This window comes from Thermobia domestica, chromosome 1 (genome assembly GCF_964235325.1).
Source record: "Thermobia domestica chromosome 1, izTheDome1.hap1.1, whole genome shotgun sequence".
Taxonomy (NCBI): domain Eukaryota; kingdom Metazoa; phylum Arthropoda; class Insecta; order Zygentoma; family Lepismatidae; genus Thermobia; species Thermobia domestica.
The window spans coordinates 58,672,024-58,686,022 of record NC_137454.1 but is presented as its reverse complement, the minus strand read 5'-3'; the positions used below and the strand labels follow the sequence as shown (position 1 = coordinate 58,686,022).

The 13,999-nt window shown below is 34.7% G+C and overlaps 1 long non-coding RNA gene across 1 annotated transcript; it reads left to right on the top strand.

Annotated features, from left to right (window-relative positions):
• Window positions 1–316: 316 nt before the first annotated feature.
• Window positions 317–13,629, top strand: LOC145666060 (uncharacterized). The gene is made up of 2 exons (XR_014127684.1): window positions 317–484; window positions 12,487–13,629. It is a non-coding gene; the product is annotated as an uncharacterized LOC145666060 (long non-coding RNA).
• The last annotated feature ends 370 nt before the right edge of the window (window positions 13,630–13,999 follow it).

The following is a 13,999-nucleotide window of genomic DNA, read 5'->3' as shown; positions in this document are numbered from 1 at the left end:
TTTTGGGTCATTCCTAAAATTCTTGTTTTGCCGTTCTTTTAATATAACAGAGTGAACTTTTGTTCAAATGTGTTCTCGTAAGACTATAACATGTTGATTTAGAACTATTACATAAAAACAATTTAAATCACACAAGTGGTACCAGGTATGTCATTTTTGTAACTACATAATTCCTTGAATTAATACTAGTGATATGTTAATTTATTTTAATATAAATTAATTTTAAATAATAAAAAATATATTTTGACGAAAATGTATTGATTATTATTTAAAAACTATTTTTTTCATTTTCTTAGATACCCTTTACATGGGTGTTGATTCAACGAAGGAACATTTCGGCACCAAACACCAGATGGCTCTGCTAGTTCTTTGGCACAAGGACATCTTTCAGCAGGAACCATGGAAAAAGTACGGGAAATACACTGTGGCCTCGCAAGTCACACATACAGCAGAAACACCTTTCCTGTCACAACTGATACTTTAGGTATCTAAACTATATATTTGTATACAATATTTATTTCGTAGTTTTTTAGCGTCTTTAAAGCGGATATTACATAAGCGTTGAAATTATTTATTACTCAAGGAAGTACTGTACCAGTCGGCGAAAAGTGCAACCGAGAGAAACATTATGCGACAAAAACAGATTTGAAAGCTTGAGTACAATTCCAAAGGACAAAATATTTTCATAAATGACTTTTTTGTTGTAAAATAAGTTGACCATTAAAAAGAATCATAATGCTTTTCGTTAAAAGTACATCTTGTTAAATATACGTCCGCATGTATGCTAGGGGTGCCCATAAACAAGAAATCACGACGCAAAATGGATTAGACCCCCTATTAATATTTTATAGTAGAGTGATATAATTAGACATTTAAATTAGCAACTAAAAATGTGTGTACAAAGGTGTAATGTGCATAGTAACACCTTCAATCAAGCCTTACCATGACAAAGATCAGTGACGACGGTAGCTTTAATTTCTTGGGGTGGGGTAGGGGGTTGAAGCAGGGGTTAGAGGTATTGTTTGGGGGGCAACCATTTTTTCGTATACCGAAAAGGATGATCTTATATTACTTGACCTACATCAGTGGCGGATGCATGGGAAGGCTGACCCAGCTCTAGTCCTCTCTCCGTTAGTGCGGAGATATTGAAAATGGATTCTGCTTACAAGTACATGAGTTTTTCATTTGTGATCCCGATGTTAAGACTTTTTATTTTTGGCTCCCGGCACACAGTGGTCGGAAACTTTAAAAAAGCGGACAAAAATGGTTTATTCCGAAACTATAGAAGATGATGGACGTCTCTCTATCGTTCTATACGTAATTGTCCTTTCTAAATCGATTGCAACTACTGTGAAAGTGATTCGAAAAACCCCTGCTGCAATACGTGCACTTATATATACAAGGTGGTCCAAAAGTGTGGAAACCCCTCGCATAAATGTCAAATACTAAAAATATAACCAAAGGAACAATGTAGGGGAGTAATAAAAGTAAGGAGAAATTGGGGAGGACACAGAACAATGAAAGCCGCCGTCTTGAAATCCACCATCGTGAATCATACATATAGTTTATAAATTGAGAACGTAACATGTTGACGCATTATGTGAATTGGACGTTGCTAGCAAGTACGAAGTTATGACAGGTGTTAATATGCATTCAAGAAGCGATTACAGGTTCAATGTGATCTCCCTCTGATTGTATGTGCAGCTAATAAATAGACGGTGTAAAACAAATGTGTGTTTGGCCTTAGGATACAAAATTAAAGTTCGTGGTTTTGCACTCGCACCATCTTCGAAAAAACACTAATACTTACTGGAATGTAATTTAGTTCAGGATTACGTTGTTTCGGTAATATTAAAAGATTCAGCATAGAATCTTGTATACTACTGCACTGACGTGTAATATACAGCAACTCCACATGACTAATAGTTTATCACTGCAATATGTATGAAGGCTTTCACTACAACTTTGACTCAGGCATGAAGGGCAATCCAAATTACGTACCTGACAATATACCTTTTCGCTTTGTAAGGCTCAGATAGCAGATCTCGATTGCGACCACAACAACATTGCTAATCACGCATTTCCAGTTAGATGGGCTGAGTACTTCAGGAGCACTTGGGTGCAGTTATTTCCAATGCTCAACCTTTGTACTGCTCATGGACAACTCGATAAACCCTATTTTAAAGATAAGCAAGGATAAGCTTAAACTGCACTTTTATTTGTTCATGTTTCCATGCATTTTATAGACAGCGAAAGTATACATATGTCCTGAAACTCCGGATTTGGAAGCAGGAGATATTCTTATAATCAAATATCAATACCGATTTCAGAGGAGGCGAAGTCGACAAAATCGATTTTTGACCGCTTTTTCTGTTTCCGACCACTGTGCGGCGTAATACGCGAACTTACAGTTTCACTCCAGGTCTCTCTCTCTCTCTGTATATATATATATATATATATATATATATATATATATATATATATATATATATATATATATATATATATATATATATATATATATATATGGGTACGTATGTATGCAGCACTATATTTCTCCGTAACTATTAGCCGGATCTAAACCAAATTTGGTGGACAAGTAACACATCGACTAAGCAGACTAAGCAATGCAGGTCACTATATTTGGTAGCCGACCTCGGCCAGAGGCAGGGTTGGCTCGGCAACCGCGGCTGTGCTGTGTTCTACAGCTTTGCACGTCTGGAGCTTCTTGAAATTTTTTATACTAAAAAGTAATATTTTACATTTTTTTTAAATTTTTGCAAGAAGTTTAGTTTAAAAATTTTACAGGAACAAAATCGAAAACTTTTAGACAAAAAATTGCACAAAAGCTCCTGGAGGACTCAGCCCATCTAACTGGAAATGCGTGATTAGCAATGTTGTTGTGGTCGCAATCGAGATCTGCTATCTGAGCCTTACAAAGCGAAAAGGTATATTGTCAGGTACGTAATTTGGATTGCCCTTCATGCCTGAGTCAAAGTTGTAGTGAAAGCCTTCATACATATTGCAGTGATAAACTATCAGTCATGTGGAGTTGCTGTATATTACACGTCAGTGCAGTAGTATACAAGATTCTATGCTGAATCTTTTAATATTACCGAAACAACGTAATCCTGAACTAAATTACATTCCAGTAAGTATTAGTGTTTTTTCGAAGATGGTGCGAGTGCAAAACCACGAACTTTAATTTTGTATCCTAAGGCCAAACACACATTTATATATATATATATATATATATATATATATATATATATATATATATATATATATATATATATATATATATGGTAAAGAAGAAATTTAGTTTGAAAAAAATTATTACAAGTGTGACAAAAGATTCGTTTTAAAGAATCGAAATTGTTTGCAAGTATGAAAATTAGACCAAAATATTGTTTAAACAAAAGAAGAAAAAAAGATTTTAATTGGAAAGTTCATATACTAATTTTCATTTCTCTGCCCTTAAAAGAATCGGAGATATGGATATTTTACTATAATAATGGCCGCTCCCATTTCCACCCTTTTTCCTCGTCGAATTTAAGAAAATTCTTCCTTAGTGGTCACTCAATTGACTCTCAGTGTCAATATTTCTGTATTTCTAGACTAGAATTCGTATCCTATTCATTTAGGTGGCTCTCAATCGCCTCACAATACTGAGTCAACGACGAAACTTCTGTTTTCCACCTTGAAATTGAACATGATACAAATGTAAGAAATGTGCGTCCGTTAACCATGCAGCTACACGTGAGAATATGGATGTAAAATAAGGATACTGTTTTAGTGGAGGTCACAGTGTATTGCAGTTTTTAAATAAAACCCATTAATTTGAAAGTTGCTTTACGTGTTCAACATTTGTAGAGGTAAACCTATGTTTTCCATTATTTTATTTTCAGTATTTTTCCAGGTACTGTTGAAATAAGTGTGAAATTAATACCTATCTTTCCATTAAGTATAGTCTTTCTTTCCGTTGACCTTGAGTTGGAGAATTTTTCTCAGAGAATTTTTATTCTTTTTTTAAATTAATGCTCCCAACTCTGCATTTGTTAATGCATGATACTTCCTTTGCGTATGTATGCTTGTTTAAAAACTATAATGTGTATTATTATAATTTCACCTAGGATTCATGTAGCACATTTAATAGTATGTATGATCTTGCTTAAGATGCAATTATAGAATATTACGAGCGTCTACTAAAGAAGCTAATTGGTTGATTCTTTGCTGAAAAATTGTTTATATATATATATATATATATATATATATATATATATATATATATATATATATATATATATAGTGGCGGACCCAGGATATGATCAAGGGAGGGGCTAAACCATAATTTGCCATTTTATCCAGTGTAAAGCAGAATTGAAGTCCATTTTATCCAGTGTAAACCTGAGCGTCAAGGGGGGTGGGAGCTATAGCCCCTTAGCCCCCTTGGATCCGCCTTATGTATATATATATATATATATATATATATATATATATATATATATATATATATATATATATATATAGATAGATAGATAGATAGATAGATAGATAGATAGATAGATAGATATAGATATATATTTCTGCATATTGCAATGATAATGTCGAAATAGCTAGTGTGATTTTACCACATGCCAATTACTGTTTTATCACAAACAAAATTCATAAGAAACAAACAAAACCTTGAACCTAATGAACTCTTTATTGTAATCAAAATATGTAATAATCTCGTATTACACACTCACACCAATTAAAGTATTTTATCACTTGCCAGGTGAGGTGACATTGTTTCCGTAACAAACATAGGTAAAAGAAAATGGGCGCGGACAAAATCCAAACAAATAAAATGGAAGAGGTCAAAATCCAAGGGTCCAAGGGCACAAAATTCAAGCAAAATTCTTGCGAGACTGTCAAAATCCGAAGAATATAATTTATTTTTCTATGTGGTAGGCCTACGTATATCATTTTTGTATGACATAATATAATCTAATATAAATAAAAAGTTTGTTTGTGTGTGTGTCCGTATGCGCCCTGGAGACCAGATGAGTGGACCGAGAGTTACCAAATTTTGGTACCTTGGTCCAGGCTCAAGACCAAGACGAAGCCTTTTCTTTTTCCAAATTCGAACAAGGGGTTTTCAGGGGGCGTTTACCGGGACATGTAAAAGTAGTAGAAAATGACCGATATTAGTGTCATCATTTAGATCTGACTGAGTGAACAGAATAGGGTCCTCATCTATGCCTACTGCAAACTCAGTATTATCCGTCTCCTGCATGGTATCTATGCCATCACTGTCATCCGTATCTAATGTCTGCGGAGGCTGTGGTATAGGTATATCCGGGCCATGTAGAACAGGACGAATCGCTGAGCGAATGTTGTTCGGATACTCAATAGTCTTGAGCAAAAGTAGCAGTCGTCGGTATGATTCTGTTGCTCTCGCCAGACCATAGGGATGCCAAATCGTAATGACTTCTTTCCTGACGCCCACAATCGTAAATCTTCTGCACACACAACACACATGACCTGTGGAGCCCATGGTTTCTTGATGTCGCCTAGTTTCACTCCGAAATAGGCATGATAGACTTTTTTTTTTTGGACAAAATCAGTAGTATTTCTTCGGTTTATTTTTTTCAACACAAGTTCACCACAAATATAACAAAAACTATTAGGACGGTTTACACAGCCTCGGATAGACATTGTACATTAACACGTACTTCCTTCCTCAAATAACACAGTGACGAACAGGAAGTGCCATTTCTAATGTGAGAGTTCGCTGTGTGCCGCTAGGGGCGTAACTGTTGAACAGTTGAAAGCGATTCTCCGCTTCTGAGCTTCATATGTATATACAGTATTTTAATATCGTATATATTTTAATATCATTATATTGCATTGTCACCAACTGCAAATGTAAGCTATTTGTGCCAAAACTGTGGGTGATACGATGTTTTGAGTATCATTTTCGAATTCAGGAGATCGAAATACATAAAGAACGCCCACATTTTCGAAAAAAAAAATTGTGACCTTGCAATTTGTTGCATTGTGAATCATTGGAGTAACACAAAGATGCTGTTACAACCTGTAAGTTACGAGTGAAGATGAAGACGGAGATTAGGAACTAAACGTTTAGACCCATTGAAGTTGTTGAGAATCATTTATAGTGTGAGTAAAAGGAAGTAATACATCATCTTAGCAAAGCTTTAATATTCAGAGAGATCTTCGAAGGCATTAGAGATGCACAATACTAGAAATGTGTTTTTTTCTCACTCATATAGTGACCCGAGGACTAGTACGATGTACTTTGAAATGTCAATAACGAATGCTGTCAAACATGTATTTGGAGCAAAGGTAAATGGTGAAGGACTGTTTCTATCATTTGTCACAGTCTGGTGACAAAGTCCAAGAATTAAGTTAAGAAACTTGTAATGGAGGGTGAATTAGTGTGTAGAATGATTTAGCATTTGTATGAGTGAACAAATTGAAAGTTCCCAACTGAGGATCCAAGAGTGCAGGCACCATGCCGTTTTTTCTCCATATAATCAGTATTGAAACCATAAGTATTATCAAATTTCAACCACTTTCAGTTTTGGTAGAGTGTTGCGGGTTATGATGATATGCACTGCCGGACGGGCTACGTTGGCTACTTGGCAATCGCCAAGGGCTCGAGGCCCGAGGGCCCCCACAGGAATCAAAAAGGTGAAAGACCTGTAGGCCTTGGTCGAATTTTCGCGATCGTAAATGCTTTCTTGAATCTTTATACCAAAAAGTTTGCGGAAGCATATCATCGTCTTTCTGAAAATAGTCTTCTCGGGCCCACTTTGCTCATATAAGTACGGCTACGTAAAACAAGTAAAACTTCGTACTTACCAAAGGCCTCCCTCTAGTCTATAATGTTAAGTTTATATATAGAGAGGGGGGAGGCTTTAAGGACCTGCGCCAAGGGCCCTCAACTTGGCCAGTCCGACACTGATGATATGCTCTCTTGAAACTCTGAATTGATTGCAGAAAACCATTTGTCGTTATCTATTACCATTTTTGTTCTATGACAACAGGTGTCGAAACAGGAAATGCCTAATTTCAACCACTTTCGGTTTGAATACAGGTTTAACGGAGGAGATAGAATCTTTTCTCGGGACGATGAATTAGTTGCAAAAGATCAAATCTCGGTATCTCTTACTGTTGGTTCTTTCTCTATGGAAATCAATATTGAAGCCGGAAGTAATAATAAATTTGAACCTTCTTTCTTTCTTGAACATTTCATCTTGAAGCTTCTAGTTTTGGTAGAGTGTTGCGGATAGTCATGGCATGTTGTCTTGCAGAGCTAAATCTTTGCCAAAAGAACAGCATCTCGCTCTCTGTTACCGTTTTCGTTCTATGGCGATAAATATTGTGACGAGAAAAGACTAATTTGAACCACTTCCAGTTTTAATATAGAGGATTAAAGGAGGAGATGGTAAAGTGCCTATTGTTGACATGTTGAATCGATTGGAGAAAATTGCAACTCTTTATCTCTTACTGATTTTGTGATACCTATGGATAGACGAACGGACGAACGGACGAACCCGTTCTATAAGACTTCCGATACTTATGCATAAAAATAGTTTGTAAATCTAAAAGCGGTAAGAGATAGCAAAAAGTAGTTTCTTGAAACTGATTCAGCGTCTCAAGATAAAAATATTATCTTCTCCTGAATCTCTCTAGTTAAACTGAGAGTGGTACAAATTTACTAATAGTTACGAGTTCAATATTGATTCTTATAGAGCGGAAACTGTAAAAGATAGAGGAAGAAGCGGTCTTTTTAGAATCGATTAGCGTCCCAACGATAGGTTTCATCTCCTACATTAACTCTCTATCCAAACAGAAAGTTTTAGAAATTAACCAATTTCCTGTTTCAACCTTGATCGGCGTAGAATTAGTTGATAATAGATAAGGACCTGTGATGCTTTGCAATCAATTCAGCGTCTCAAAAAAAGATGCCATTTTTATTCGCTTCTCTATTACTAAAACCAGAAATTTCATACTTTTACTACAAATTCCGTTTTGAATATTGATCTCTATAGAGCAAAATCGGTAAAAGATAGGAAAAGCGGTTTTTTAGAATCGATTGAGAATCGGTTCCAACAATAGGTTCCACCGCCTCCATGAACTCTTTAGTCAAACTGGTGCAAGTGACATTTTTGGATCACTTGCTGGTTTTTATGTTTAAATAATGCTTTAAATTTAAATATTTTTTTATATAAGTATATTGGTATTGATTTATATGTTTTAAGTTATTATTATTATTAGGTTAAGAAATCCAGATCTGGTCATTGGGTGATTAATTATTGTTATTATTAATTGTATGTAAATGTAATTGTTGTATTTAGTATATATTTATATTATTTCTATTTTCAGCTATTACAAAAAATACCTCTAGTAAAAAGAATAGTGAGATAGCAACTCTGTTGTAGGGTATAACAGTCAGTTTCAAAGCATTCAGAGAAAGCTTCTTTTTGGTAGGAGAACACCCTCCTCCCTGCCATTCGTTTTTTCTACATAGCTTTGATACGATAGCTTTCCTATATGTACGGAAGATTTTTTACAGGGAAGGTGTCAGTCGACCGTCAGCCTTGGGGGAGACTTCGAACAGTCTCCAAAATGTAGTCTATAGGACGGACTCGGCTCGATGAGCCGAGTGGGAACTTTTTTCTCCCCGTAAGAAAATATTAGGTCTTCAAATAAATGAAGGGAGAGTATTACGAAAGTCTTGCTTAGACTAGTTAGGTTCTCCGAGTCTTAAATAGGGCAGAAGGCATGAGCTATATTAGGTTCTACCTTCTAGTAGGTTTTCATTTTTAGGGACTTCTTTCTTGGACTCAAATGAGGTCCTGTGAGAAGAAGGGACATAGAAAAATAATTCTTATACTAATTCAAGGAACAGATTTTGTCTAGGGAATTAGGCCCTGTAGAACAGGGACAGGATTTGATCCTTGAAATGCTACATTCCATATTTGGGTAGATATGGCATTTAGATTAACAATTCCCTTATATTAGAATTTTGAGTACATGTTCAAAACTAAAGCTGTATACGGCTTTGGTCGGTTATAAAGTATTTTGTTCCTCTTGCAGGACACATTAGGTTTTTATTAATACTCTGAACACAGATTCCTGGGTTCGATCCCTCGAAGTAGACTCGTGAGAGGCTACTGATAGAGTTTTTAGATTTTTTTTTTTGTTTTGAATCACATCTCCTATTTCAGGGAGTATGGTTCTTATCTAACCTTTACCTGCCAGATCTATTTAAGGATCTTTCGCTACTATAAGTCGAACTCATTTTTCCTTACTTACCTACCTATCCCTATAATAAGTATTTAGATAGATATCCTTCTAGTGCATCTCCTATTTAAGGGAGTACACGAAATAGGGTCGTAGGCCAGGGCTTTTGATGTAGTGAGTCAATGCCCTTTATAAGTTAAGGTTGACAGAGGACGCTTTTAGTGAGGGCTAACCCTTCTGTCTGCCACAGGCACATAATTAGAGAAACCTTAGCTTTATAAAGTTTACTAAAACTAGAGAAAAATTAAGGAATTAGAGAAGAGAATACCCAACAGGTATTTCTCATGCACTTTTAAAGAAAGATATTTCATAGAATTATCAACTTTTTCTAAATAAACCTTTAATAGAGGTAACTCATGTGTTATGATTTCATATGTAGATAAGATCCTGAGTTATAAACCTGTTTATTAAGTTAATTATCCTAGGCATTACTTATTTTCTTTTAAGATACGAGTCTGAATATAATTTATTATATTCTATTTTATTTTTTAAAGTTTGTCGAAAATTTTGTGATAGAGACACGAATAGCTATAGCTCACCGTCTGACGGATTTTCTGTATTACATATAAAAAGTAACATAATCATTTCCTTATTTTTTTTTTCGACAAACACTGAAGAAGTAAAAATTAACAATTTCCGCTTTCAACGTTGATGATCATAGAACAAAAACAATAAGAGATAGTGAGAGACGGTCTTTTGGAATCGATTCTGCGTCCGAAGAATACGTTCCATCTCCTTCGTTAACTCTTTACTCCAACCGGAAGTGATAAAAAATAAGAATTTCCAATATCTACATTGATGGGCATAGAACATAATCGGCAATAGATAGCGACAAATTACCTTCACCACATCTCTGTACTAGAACCGGAAATTGTATACATTTACTACTATTTCCGGTTTCAATATTGTTCTCTATAGAGCAAAAGAGTTAAGAGATAGGGAAAAATTGTTTTTTGATATGGATTGAGCGTCCCAGAAATAACTGGCTTCTCAATATTTAAGCATGCAAATCGGGAGTGCTGGAAATCAATCCTCTTTTGAACACTGATCATCAAAATGAAACAGTAATAGCGAGAAGCAGTTTTTTAAGAAATGTATCCAGTTCCGCAAGAAAAGGTCTGACGTAATAGAAGACGTCAAATGATTTTTTTTTTTTTTTTTTTTTTTTTTGGTATGAATTCCTAATCCAAACAATGGATATCATGTCGTTCTTTTCTTCTACTGAAGCTGGTAGTAGTAAGTACTAAATTACAACTTCAGGCTTTAATACCTAATAATAATTATACGTAAAACATGGCGATAATCTGTTTTTGTTTCTTTTTATGTGGATTCAGGGTCTGATAAGTAAGTCACATTATCCTTCTATTGCAGCTAGAAGTTATAGATCTACTAATTTTGGTTACAATCTCGAATTCACATAGTTTAGAAGTCTACTGTAGGTTCCAAATATGAAAGAATGTCCCAATTTGTCCTTTCATCCACTCTTGAATTTCAGTTTTCAGTATCAAACATTAATAATTTTCTTTTACAAAATTCAATAAAAAAAAACATTACAGTATACTTCAGTGTAGAATATGAACAAAAGAGATATGAGGAGTACAAAGATTATGATAATGAAAGATATATTGAAATGATTAATGAAGGAACCACATGCACATATTCTGCTTATATACTACAAATCTACATGACTTGATAGAGAACAGAGCTCGTGAACCAGAGACATCCTGAATGCCGATAGAATTCAATAATCTCCTAGTAGTGTGTAGATTTGTCGTAGAATGTTAGGTTAGAAAAAAGAAAGAACATCCTTCACTGTACTACCGCAGAAAAAAGGAGAAAAATTCCAGAATTAAACAATACCATACTTGTCAAAAATTCTAATTATAAAAGAGAAACATCGTCATGCTATCCTTCGAATGTTATACATTTCTCAAGATATATTTGTAATGTTGGTTGTAGCAAGACAAGGGATACAATGACAAGTGCTTATAATAAACGATAAATATCTCCTAGTAGTGCATTATGCTAATTTCTAATAGTAAACAACCACGCTAACAGATGTCGCTGTCATTTGCTTGCCTGACCTTAATAGATGTTGCTACCTTTCGGATTGATATGTATAACTAACTAAGTAACTTTATGGCCTATAAAACCCGGAGGTTCAATGCCGCGTTCACAAAAGCTCACCACTGACTTCTATCCTTAGCCAACTGGATCCAGTTTCTACTTTGTATTCCAATCTCTGCAAGATCCATCTTAATATTGTCCTCCCATCTGCTCCTAGATCTTCCTAATGGCCGTTTTCCGATTGGTCTTCCAGTTAAGACTTTGAAAACGTTCCTACTTTCTTCCATTCTGGCTCCATGACCTGCCCACCTGAGCTTCTTAGATTTGATAACCTTACCAATGTTGGGTAAATCATATAAATTATGTAGTTCCTCATTATGAAGTTTCCGTCATTCCCTATTCCCGTTCCTCTTGGGTCCGACGGACATTGAACTAACTGGAAAACTCCGAAGCGCCTTTCTTTTTTAAAGATGAGTCTGTCAAGTTAAGGTACATATTGCGTTTCTTGTGCAGTTTTGCTTTTGAGATCTTACAATATAGTAAGACAGAACAGTATGTGTACAGGCATCTAGTTTGTAGTCACTTTACAATTGAATAATTTTCTTAACAATATATATACGCAATATAGTTATGTAATATGGGGTGAAGTGGGTATAGTTTAATTTTTTTCATGTTGGTGGCTATTTACCTATAATGTATGTGTAAATGATAAGTTGCTTCATAAGTTTATTGTTTTTCCAAGTGATTTATATATGTTTTGAAGACGCAAATGCATATCCAATAGTATTTATTTAAAGTTTAGAGATATGTAGAGAAAGTGTTTATGTACCGTAATTGGTGATAATCAGTGTTGTAATTCATACAATTTACTCGTACGACAATTCTCAAAATTTTGCAAAATATAATTTGTTATCATTTTCGTATTAAGTCAAAATGTCCGGACGTGTCTTACCTCACGTAAGTTTGGGATATGTTAGTCAGTGCTTGAAACCAAAGTTCAAATTCTCAACAGACTCTGTTGACCAAACCTTGTTATAAGTAGAACTGCCCGTCCAATAATAACACATTTTATATCTAACAAAAACTATTTTTTCTCTATTTTAGATGCCACAGACGTACAAAAAGAACTAAGAATACTCAATGATGAAGTAGAAACTAGAAATATGTTGGCAACAGTTGAAGCTCTACAGTCTTGAGAAGCAGCTAATAGTATCAATACCATCTTTAGTGTTCCATATGAGACATTACACAGACATGTTATCACGAGAAAGGTGGCAAAGTTAGACATTGGTGGTCAATCTGTATTTAGTGATGAATACGGTAATACCTTCAAATATTGTTTGTAAACTTTTTCGAAGAAATGTTTACCTCAGACATCACAAGATATTTGTCAGACAGCGTTTTGTTATGCAGAATGTTGGAATTGGAGCATACGTTTAACAGAGAACTGTAAAGCAAGATATAATTTTTTCCTATAGTTTCCTGTATCGCCATCTAGAACTTCTATTCGGACATCTATTGGTATTTCACAGGTTATAGTATCTACTTTAACTCGTGAGATTGTTCAAAAATGTTATAATATTTTGGAAAATGTATTTATGAAATGAATTTTCAGAACAAAGGTAAAAGAATGTCGGTAAAACCAGTTTGCTTTTTAATAACGAATCTGCGAAGAGGTGTGGAGAGGATAACGTGACGTGATTTCCGCTACGTATATAAAAGGATAAAAATATCCCAGTAATTACTTGTGGCAACTTAAACGGAATCTCTGAAACTAGAGATGGATGGAATTTAGCAGGTCCTACTCTCCCTCGCTAAAAGACGTTATTTGATAGTAAAGTGAGACAATCTAAGCAGAGATCAGAAATATTAATTTCTCCCTTTCACGTTGCGATTTTAAGAACACAAAATCACGTGTCGAAGATATTTCAGAAACCGAAAGCATGTGCGAGTCTTGTGAGAAGTCATTTCCCAGCTCTACGATAAGCAAATTGCTCAACTGGATACAGTGCAAAAGTTGTTGCGTTTGGTATCATAAATAATGTGTAGATGCTGTTAATAAATTGTAGTTTCTGTGTGGAAAATGTTAAATTACCAAGAGTTGCCGTTTGTTTGTGGAAGATGTAACCAATTGCGCATTAAAGCAAAACAAATTTGTGCCTACAATTATGTGCCTCTAGTGCACGATGATTGTAATACTTTCCAGTCATCCTGTGCACATTTGATCAAGCTGCATAACACTAATTAACTATGTAAAATATATGAGAAAATAGAGTAGTTTTTTGACCAACTGTATCTACCAACTTCACACCGTGTAGAACCTACCAACTTATTTCACCCTACATTTGAAGTTTGAGATCATTTACAATGTCTTAGTTTATTATTATTATTATTATTATTATTATTATTATTATTATTATTATTATTATTATTATTATTATTATTATTATTATTATTATTATTTAATGCATTACATATGCATGAGTAATTCAATGTTCACGAAGCCATTAAGATTCGAATACATACATAAATTAAACCTTTATACTGCAAATTTCTTGAAACCGACCTCGAAACCCCAGTGACTATACAGGGTGGCCCAAAAGTAGGTATACGCCCC